The sequence below is a fragment of the Cricetulus griseus genome (assembly GCF_003668045.3).
Source record: "Cricetulus griseus strain 17A/GY chromosome 1 unlocalized genomic scaffold, alternate assembly CriGri-PICRH-1.0 chr1_1, whole genome shotgun sequence".
NCBI classification, from domain to species: domain Eukaryota; kingdom Metazoa; phylum Chordata; class Mammalia; order Rodentia; family Cricetidae; genus Cricetulus; species Cricetulus griseus.
This window is the reverse complement of record NW_023276807.1, coordinates 89,603,780-89,614,856: the sequence shown is the minus strand read 5'-3', so window position 1 is coordinate 89,614,856 and position 11,077 is coordinate 89,603,780.

Below are 11,077 nucleotides of genomic sequence, written 5' to 3'. Positions count from 1 at the left end.
TGCATCCTGCATCCTACTCACCTTCTTGCCAAAATATGTCCACAGGTGTCATAATGGTCCGTTTGTTCTACGGGTAATGAATTCCTTTCTTGTCACCCCCAAGGCCTGCTTATAGAAGGGAATACATTCCTGTCACTGTAAACCTGATCAAAACCAATAGGGCACATGCCCTATGGGGTCATTTATTATGTTTTGTTCAATTAATATATATTTAAACTGCCTTCTAAGCGTTTATGCTTATTCTTATAGATTGGTGCAGCTCTCAGCCTTAGTCACAGAAACTGCTCTTAACCATCCTCCCACCCCTGTCAACTGCTGTTCCTTCAAACAAATCCCTTTTTGGTGTTTATATCTTTTTGTTTTGTGACTGAGTTCAACCAGGGCTGTCTGTGTTACCATGAGATTCAAGCTATCTATTGGAGCTGGGTAGGCTCACCAGTGATGACACACCTGAAGACCATGACTTGTACTTCCCTCAGGAGATCAGCCAACAGTTTAGAAGAACCCCACGAGTCCCCAATCAATGATTAACTGTAGGTAAGTGCCATCTTATGCAGGGTCAGTGCAGGCAACCACAGGTTCTGTGTCATGTCATGCTCTAAAGATAGCATTTCACAGTGCTGCTCTGTACCTTCTGGGTCTTACACTCTTTTTGTCCCTTTATCAAGATGTTCCCTGAACCTTAGAGGTCCTAAATGTCCTATTTAGGGTTGATCACTCAAATGTTGCATATCCTCAGCATCTTGAACAGCTCTGAGTCTCTGAATTCACTAGTTTTCAGTGCAATGAGAAGCTTCCCTGATTAAGTCTGAGAGGAAAATCTGTTTATAAACACAAAGCAGTTTGGTTCCCTGTCAGTTTAGCCAAACAACAGAACTAAGTTCCCTCCTGGGGTCTTAAACTACTTCAAACACATTTTATTGTTTTTGTTTTGTTTGTTTGATTGGTTAGTTGGTTGATTGGTTGGTTGATTTTTTTTTAACCAAATTATAGTACCAGTCATAAATTCCTGCCTGTTGAATGGGCCTCACATCTAATCAGAGAGTAGTTTGATACCGCCACAACAGTAGTGCCACTATTGAACAAATGATCACATCTTGCCTTGCAGGTTGGTATTATAGTTTTAGGGTTCACAACTGGGTAAGACTTTGGTTGAGTTTTCTCCCCAGAAGCCTACATATCATCTTCTACCATCATGCTGCCTAGATAAATGACAACCACTTAGTAACTGTGGTGGTTTGCAGATGAATGGTTCCTGTAGGCTCATGTATTTGAATGCTTAGTCATCAGGTAGTGGCACTACTTGGGAGGGATTGGGGGATGTGGCCTTGTTGGAGGAAGTGTTTCACCAGGTGTAGGCTTTGAGGTTTCAAAAGACAATCCCAGGTCCAATATCTCTCTCTTCCCACTGCCTGTGGATCCAGATGGAGAAAGAACTCTCAGCTACTTCATCAGTACCATGTCTGCCTGCATGGCTCCATGCTTCCCACCATTATGGCAATGGACTAAATACTGAAATTGTAAGCAAATTCCAATTAAAGGCTTACTTTTATAAGAGCTCCCATGGTCATAGTGTTTCTTTACAGAAATAGAACAATGACTAAGACAGGAACCTATATTTATAGTTCCTATATGTCTTTTCATGGTTTGATAGTTCTTTTCAACACAGAAAAATATTTCACTGTCTGTATGTACCACAACTCATTTACATTTTCCTCAGAAAAGAGTATCTAAGTTACTTTCATGTTTTGGCAATAATGAATAATACTTCTATTAGAACTTTCTCTGTAGTTTTATTGTGTGGGGGTTGGTCAAATGTTTTAAAGTCCTACAGATAAATGTCACAGAACGTAGTTTCTGGATTGTGTGGTAAAAGCTGGACCTAACTATGTATACCAGGCTAGCCATGAACTCACAGAGATCTACTGCCTCTGCCTCCGGAGTGCTGAAATTAAAGTTGTATATGCTACTATGCCTGAGTGCTTCTCTATATTTTTAATAGATACCAAACTGTCTCTCAAATTATACCATTTTCTCATTCTATCAGAAATGATTAACAGTTGTTGGTTCCTATTCTCATCAGATTTGATTGTGTCAGTGCTATGGATTTTGGCCACTATATGAGGTATGTGGTGGTGTTTCATTGTTTCAATATTCATGTCTTTGATGGTGTGTGATATGGAACATCTTTTCATATTTTTATTTGTTACTTATGCATTTTCTTCATTATGGTTTTTGTTAAAGTGATAGATCAAGTTTTAAAACGTATTTGTTTTATTATTCCTGGGTTCTAAAAGTTGAGTTGTGGGTATATGAAAGTAATGGTACTTTATTGTATCTTTTGCAAATGTTTACAAGAAATCTGGAGTGTTCTTTCTCCCTCTCTCTTCCTACCTCCCTCTCTCTCTCTCTTTGTTCAAAAAAGTATCAGTTTCCAATTTTGACAACATCCATTTTATAACTTGCTGTATAGATTGTGCCTTGTTTGTATCTGGAATCCTCACTGCATCCAAAGTCCTAAAGGCCTCCAAGGTTTTTCTCATGTTTATTGTGTTGTAGCAAAACCATCCATTTAACTTATTTTGCAATAAAGGTGTGGGGTCTTGTACTGTTTATGTTTGTTTTTAATCAATTTGACAAAAGCTATCGGCATCTAAGAAGATGATGCATCAATTAAGAAATAGCCACTATCAGACTGACCTGTAGGCAAGTCTGTGGAGATTTTCTTCTTTAATGATTGTTGTGGAAGGGCTGAGGCCACACTAGGCAAGTAGTCATGGGTTGTATAAAAAACACTCTCCAATCTGCATCCTTGCTATAATTGCTGATTTCTCCAATTTTTAAAATTATTTAATGATGAAATAATCTTTATTTGCATAATCATGGAAAACAATAGGTAGCTTTCCCATGATCCTTTATTCAGGTTTGGCTTGGATTCTTGCATTATTACACAGCCACAGAATTACTCATCAGTCCTAAGAAAATAAAAGGACTACAATATTATTATAATGTAATAAACTGAGATGCAGAGTGTATTCAGAGTTCACTAGATCTGCTCGTTTCCTTCACTGAATAAAGATATCACCCAGGATTGATTACTTTTACTAAAATCAATTGATCTTTCCAAGAAAACCAGGATCAGCACCCCATAGACATCACCTCCATTTTACTTTCCTCTGAACCTTATAATTGTTTATTCCATATTTTTTTATTTTATGAGTCCTGATCATAACTCCAATTTACTATTGTTAGCTTTTAAAAGTATATGGTCATGTACTAAGATGTGCTAATTTAAAAACAAAAAGTATTTGTTTTGCCTTTAAAAGATAGTAAAACTGAATAGCTCATACTTCCTTTGACTGCCTTTTGCAAGGTTACATCTTAAATGTATCAAGTTAATATTTATAAAATTTGATTACTTTATGTTTATTATAGGATTACTCTCTTGATTCTCAGTATATTTTTATTTACCTAAATGGTTGATTGAACACCATGTTTGAAATTCATTTTTCTAGGAAGCTTGTCTTCTGTCTCACCTCGTCCTCTCATTCTCTGTATACTTCAGAATTCATCAGTACCAATGTTGACAACTTCCAATGGCCTTGAATGTTTCTCACCCCTCTCATTCCTCTCAGTTTCCACTGCTCTTCTCCCCACAGTTCTTTCATATTCAAATTTTCTCTTGTCTGTTTGAAATTCAACCTCTTGTTCTTCTCTATCCCACACTTACAAAAACCCTGTCATGGTTTCATCCCTAGACACTAGCTCATTCCTTAGAGCTTCATGTATATGAACTGTTTTTCTTTAAATGGAAAAGCATCATGTTGGTTGACAAATTTCTAGGCCCTTGCATCTTTGATATATCAAAATAAAGAAGCAATCAAAATAAATAAACCTGGGAGATCTATGAATAAACTACAACGTGAAACTCATTGACTCAAAACTCATTCGTTGGCACTGGGATTTACTATCCATGCTTTGAAATTAAGGTGCACCTGTACCAAGATCATTTTATTTAATATTAAATTAATCTTAAATAGAAATGAATGAAATAACCAAGTACTCCACTACATTCTAAATTACTAAGTCATCTTGGACCAATTGAATCAGATTTTTTCCCCACAAATGGCTTGTTCACCAGCCTAGTTGTGTATTCATTTCACTAAACTAAATCCATTGAAAATAGCCTCAAACTTTGTGTAAAAATTCAAGAGCTTGTGTGCTCAATCTGTGTCACATACATAGATTTAGGAGGTGATTCATGACTATTATTTTGATTGTGGTGTGCTTTTACATGACAGTTGTATGCATAGAGTTTTTTGTTCTTTTTTTTGTCATACCAGTGGTTATTTTAAAAAATAGTGTTCATATTCTACACTGCTATACTTGGTATGTGAAGAAGGAAATGTTTGTTGCCTAATGTTCAAAAGGGGAGACATCACCTCACAAGAGCTAATTCTAGTATAAACATAATGTCAGTTAGCAGAAAGATTGAAGGAAACTGTTTTTGCTACAGAGCTGAAGAGCAAGAAACAGCACACAAGAAAACTGTAGAACATGCCAATTGTGAGTTCTACTATTCTAAGATACAGAAATAAAAAAAAAATTAAAAGGCCAGTCCTGGCCCCTGGGATTTCCTTTTCTCTCAGTCCAACTCTTTGGACTCCAGTCAACCCTAGCAGCTGGTATCCCAGACAAGCCTTAGTAGGTCAGGTTAGAAGCCTGCCATTCCCACTCAGCCCTTCATCTGTACTCACCACACACAGGAGCATTTCAATGAGACTTTGAAAATCTGATCTCTGCCTATTCTTCATTTTGGGCAAGATTCATCTTTGTTTCTCAAAAAACAATGGCCGTGCTCTCTTTTCCTCTTGGTTGAACTCTTGGCAACCTACTAAAAGCAGAGCATCTGCTGTGGTCCCAATTTCCCACTGAACTTAATTTGTTCTTATTGTATACATCAAGTCACCAAATGTGTCTGAAACATACTTCCAGCTTGTGATTGAGTACCATGGGCTTCGTGGCTGGAATGTGTGTATCTACCGTAAGCTGAGTAAGTTTAGGAGCTAGAGCTGTGGTTAAAGACACAGAAGAAGAAGCTGGTCGGGGTCAGAAGCGGGGACTCACAGCAGCTGGCAGCCACTGCTTCGAGTTACTCCTGAAGCAGCTCTTCTGCTTCCTTTCTGACTAACATGAGCATTCAGTTATGGAAGGAATATTTGGTGGGTTCTTAATGTGTACAAAGACGGCATATGGTGAGGGGGTAAAAAGTCATATAATACATGACAAAAGACCACAAAGTATTTCAATTTAGTGAAGAATATATTAGGACATGGTATTTATTAGCTCCAGTACACATACATTGGTCATTTATCATGTGCCAGCATGCTGACATATCATCCTGTCCTTCCCTGTGTTTCTCTCACACCTTCATTAGTCTCTTGTGACTGTGTCTACCTTGCCTTTGATATGTTTCAGAATCCAGCCACTTCCTACCATGACTGCCATAGCCCTGCCCTCCAACCATTGACATCTTCACTGTGAACTGTTGATAGACTCTGCTAACTGAATGGCTCTGGTTTCTTCCTCTATTATCTGTTCTCTACATGGCATCCCAGGGCACATCTGTTAGGTTCCAGTCACCAATGGGATACTCTTGTTCAAAATACCTCAACAGCTTCCAAAAAGATTAAAAGCAGTACTCAAATCTCGTTTCTCTGTAGCTCATGTGGTCTTGCCAAAGCTAGGTCACTCTATTTTACTTCCAATTGCCCCTTTCTTGTTCTCTCCTCTCTAGCCACTCTGGCCTCTTCACTAGTCTTCAAGCCTCTTTACCAAGTATGCATGCAAATTGAGTCTCTGTCAGCTGTAGAAATCTCCCTGCCTGAAGTTTTCTTCTCTCCTATAAGCACGAGAATCATCACATTGACTCACTCGTGTCTTTTCTTGACTATCATTGTTTCAGCTCTATGTGCTATTCAGCCATATGTGACAATTTACAAATCATAACTCCATGAATTCTCCATGGAGAATTCATAACTCCCTCTCCATGAATTCTCTTTCCCAGCTTTGCTTTTGCCTTACACACTTTGACATTTTAGAATGAACTTGTTTACTAAGGTACAGGTTCAGGAGTCAAAATGTGAACCCCTCTTCACTAATAAAAGACCCTATCTTCTAATATGGAAAAAAGGGCTCAATTTCTTTCAGTTTCAGATGTCTTGCTTTGGGGCCTAGGGTGTGGCAGTGCATCATATTAAAGCTGAAAGGGAAAGTTAATTGCTTGTCTCTTAAAAGAAAGAGGAATAGCAGGGATAAGGGTCACAATATCCTCTGCAAGAGCATGCCCCTTAAACCCTACCTCTTCCAATTAGGTGTCTTCTTAAGGGATCCATCACCTACAATTTGTACTATGAACTGGAGATCAAGCATTCAACATGAAGGCCTTTGGGAGACACTGATATAAAGTACATACCTTATGGAGCTGTCTTATTGGCTGTTCTACCTCCAGTTTCTAAAACAGCACTGGATCATAGGAACTATTCAATGAGGATTTGAATAGACTCACAAAATAAACAATTAATAGAGTGCTAGAACATCAATAACTTCAGATAGGTCATGTGTTCTACAGGTGGTCTCTGGCATTAACGGTTGGATTTGCAAAGTAATGGGTAAAGAAATTTTGTACCCCTATGCCAAAATACAGGGATCAACACAAATTGCATAAATAACACGTGCAATCACCTAATCCAGCCTTTTAGGATGAGAATCTCTAGGAACTGCATCCTACAGGAGAGGATGGAAATCCCAGGCAGAGAAATAACTACTCTCCCTTCCTTTCAGCTCCCATATTCTTCCTTGCTAGGAACAATAAGAGGTGTGTCTGGTAAGGCAGGCAGTAAAACAAGCATGTGGGATGCCACACACACACAATAAATACATAGAGGAAGCCTCACTGAATGGGAAATGGTTTCCCTCAAGGAGAAACCAAGATGAGTGAGTATTGAAGAAAAGGTACAGAAATTAACTGTTCAGGTGCTTCCTTAGGAGCTCAGGTGAGGATAAGTTGCTAAGTGACCACAATGACAAAAGCAATAAAGAAAATGCAACTGACCAGAGAAGTGATGGGAGAAATCCACAGCATGTGAAGGTCAGGAGTTTGGTTGGTGATGGAGAAGAAAAGCTTAAGAGAAGAAAGATGTCAGAGTAGAGTGGCTAATCTGATAGATGATGGTCCCATTAACAGAAGAGCAAGAAGACAGACAGGAGAGCAAAGGAAACTGAATTTTCAAACTCTGGTTTGAGGTTCCCAGCAATAGCTACCTGTCCACCTAGCATGTGATTAGTTGGATCTAGAGATAGAATGTTTAATTTTGTGCATATGAAGAATAGATACATAGATAAAAATAACTAATAGATTCCATATGTGTATTGTATATATGTGTCACACAAATTAAAAAGGATTATTTTATTACCAACTTATTTTTATCTGTATACACCCTGTGCTCCTATACCTAGACTGGAGAGATATATCAGAAGTGTTAAAATCACTTACTACTGTTACAAAGGAATCCAGTTGAGTTCCAGTATCCTTGTGGTGGCTCAGAACTTTTTGTAACTCCAGTTCCAGCACACCAGTACCCTCCTCTGGCTTTCATGGGCACCAAGAATACATATGGTCACATAAATGCTTGTAAGAAAAATATTCATACACAAAATAAAAAATATTTTTAATTACAAGAGCAGTCCCAATGTCACTTTTCACATCAATAAATAATAATATCAGGGATGAAAATTTATTACCAAATATCCTATTATGTAAAATTTTCTACCACTGACTATGCACGAATTTTGAACTGAGCCATTCAGGATGTCTGCTATGGTTTCATTTAAAATATATTTGTCTATTGCCATCTATATAATTTTCACTTCTTCCCTCTCTTCCTCCTTCTATCTTTTATTACCTCCCTCTTTTGCTGGTCCAAATTAAAGTTCATGTTTTTCCCAAGTTTAACATACTCTTCATTTGCTGACCATGCCCAAGTGATGCACTTCTCTTTGTAGCTCTTATGAACTAAGCACTATACCTATATATTTTATCAACTTCATGCTTATTCTTTCAACAAGAAAGTTCATAGACAACCAAGACACTGTTTTCTATCACTAGGCACAAGATGTCTGCTTATAGCCCATTCCTTGATACATGCAGCTGTTGACGATAAATAAACTTGGTCTGTTATTATGATAAAAGATGGTGACATTCCGTCTTATTAGTGCTTTCATATAGTTTTGTTTCCTCAAAGAAAGAATAAGAAATCAGAAATGCCTATGTTAGGTTGTCCTTTCCAAGTGTAAATGAGGACTGGAAAAAATGCATACCAACTCTTCCATGAGGAACCCACGAGTAGAAATAAGTCTAGACAACCCCAACTTAGACCACAGATGAAATGAGCCACCTGAAATTCACTAATGGAGCATGGGGGTGTTCATGGAGAAGAGTAATCTACAGTGACCCAGATTCTGAATGGTGAAGCCCCTGATAAGAAGTGTGAGCCAGTGTAACACTGGCAGGTAGTCCAGTGTGTGAGGCACAGGGCACTGGGGGAGTTCCAGGTCCTCTAAGAAGCAGTTCAAATATCACCAGTTGAAAAGTCATTGTGCAATATCAAAGCAAGCTAACAGGAAAGTAAGACTTCTAGGCTAATAAAATAACTAGGGCTCACAAGATGTTTCAGCAATTAAAAATGCTTGTCTCACAGTGGTGCAAGCCTGACCACCTGCATGTAGGAGTGGAAGGAGAGAACTTACTGCACAAAGTTATCCTCTGACCTCTGACAAAGATGCACTCTAACACACGCATTAATAATAATAAAAATTAAATATTTGAAATATAATTCCCCTTTGATTTCCTTTCAAAGGGAACAAGAACTTGGAAGGAAGGTGCAGGCCCAGCTCAGCTTCTTACCAAACTGAACTCACCAATCTCACATGAAAGCCATTTGGGGTTCTTGGTTTGGTTTGGATGGGTTTGGTTTTCTCTTAAGCTCTATAAAATGGAGGCTATGTTCTCACCTTATACTTTGCATTTGAAATAAATAAATAAGAATATATTTAGTGTTCTATATCTGCAGGTTTCTCATTTATAGATTCAGACAACTAAAGGGGGAAGGAAGGAGAAAGGAAATCTCATTTCTATATAATAGCAAGCAGATGATAATTACAATAGTAAATCATTTGTAAAAGCATTGAAAAAAATACCAAATGCTAGGAATAAAACTAGCACAGTAGAGAGAAATGATAAAACCTTATTGCTATAAAATAAAGAACATACAAACAGTGAAATAGTTCATTTTTATTGTCTTAAAGGTACAGTGTTGTACATATATTGATTTTTCTCCAGATTCAGTTTAATTCCTTTTAGTATACCAATAGATTGGGAGGGTGTTGAAATTAACAAGCTGATTCTAAAAACTTGTCTGAAAATACAAAGAATAAGAATGAAAAATAAAAACAATGACCAAGCACCTAAAACCCAAGTTGTTAAGACCTATTGTAAAAATGTAGACACCGGGGGCTTGGTACAGAGCTTTTGGTGAAGTATTTTCCAGACAAACACAAAGACCTGAGTTTGCCCCCTGAGAATCCATGTTAAAATGGCAGGTATTTAATGAGCATCATGTCACACACTTTTAATCCAGGAGTTGGGTAGATCTTTATGAGTTTGAAGCCAGCCTGGTCTACACTACCGGTTTCAGGATAGCCAGAGCTACATGGTGAGAATCCATCTTGAAGAAAACAAAAAGCCGTGAATGGTGAATCATGTGTGCAACTCCACGGCTGGGGAGGCAGAGCCAGGAAGATTCTTAGGGCTCACTGGCCAGCCTACAAGTCAGCAAGCACCAGCCCAGGAGTGATTCTGGCTCCAAAAGCAGGGTTTGCCTTCTGACCTCTACACACACACAAGCACACATGCACATATGCACATATCCAAATACATTGTATGGTGTAATGAAAAACAAACTGGCCAGTGTAACAGATAGAGTCCAGAAAGAAGCAGAAAGAAGCCTCCAGGTTATAATGGTACACAATGAAGGATCCTGTAAAAAAACAATTATTTTGTATCATTTCTCTTGGACACACACACACACATACAGAAGCAGGGCAGTGACAGGGATGGGGAGAGAGAGATTACAGATCAAAAGATGAAACAAAAGAGAGATATATTGAGGTCATCTTTAAAATTAAATTAAAAATGAAATTAAAAACAAAACAAAACAACAACAAAAAAAACCACAGATGTTTCTTCAACAGGACACAAAACTTGCTAATCATGAAAGGGGAAATTAACAAATTGGACTATGTTAAGAAAAATATATTGGTCAAAAGACAAATTACAAGAAACAAAATAAATAGAGGAGATTTTTATATTATATATATGCCATGAATTGCATGCTCAATATTTTAGAAAACAATAATAGATGATAGTATTTTTATGAGTTAAAACTTGGTCAGTCACAACCTCGTGAGAGCTAACTTGATTGCTTTCTCCTGAAAGGCATCTTATACCCACTATTCTTGGCTGCCTGAATTTTTACTAGGTGTCTCCCTTAAATATTGACATTTATATCCTTGTGAGTTTCTCTCATTAATTTTGTGTTTCTACTACACAAATTTAATGAGAGCTCAGCGACTGATTCTTCCTGACAAGTGCTGAGTCAGAAACCATCATGAAAACAAGCACCTCTGACATAAATTGCTAGGGAGAAGGCATGCAAAGCAGGTGTTGTCTCTCCTCCCATGATCTCCAGATGAGTCTGAAAAGTGGTTCTTCAACAAACACATAATCAGCCAGGAACTCCATTCAGTGCAGTCTTTTCATTTGCTGGTGTCAGGAACACCCTCTTGTGAGAATGCTACACATGTCTCTGTGCCTAGAAGCCTACTGCCTGGTGTCCCCTGAATGTCCCTAAAACATGATTCTCTCTTCACAGGATCATGTGGTGGAAAGTTTTCTTACTGGTTCCAGGAGCCAAGAGCCTGTGATAGAATCTCAAACTCACTGCAACTGAGACCTCTG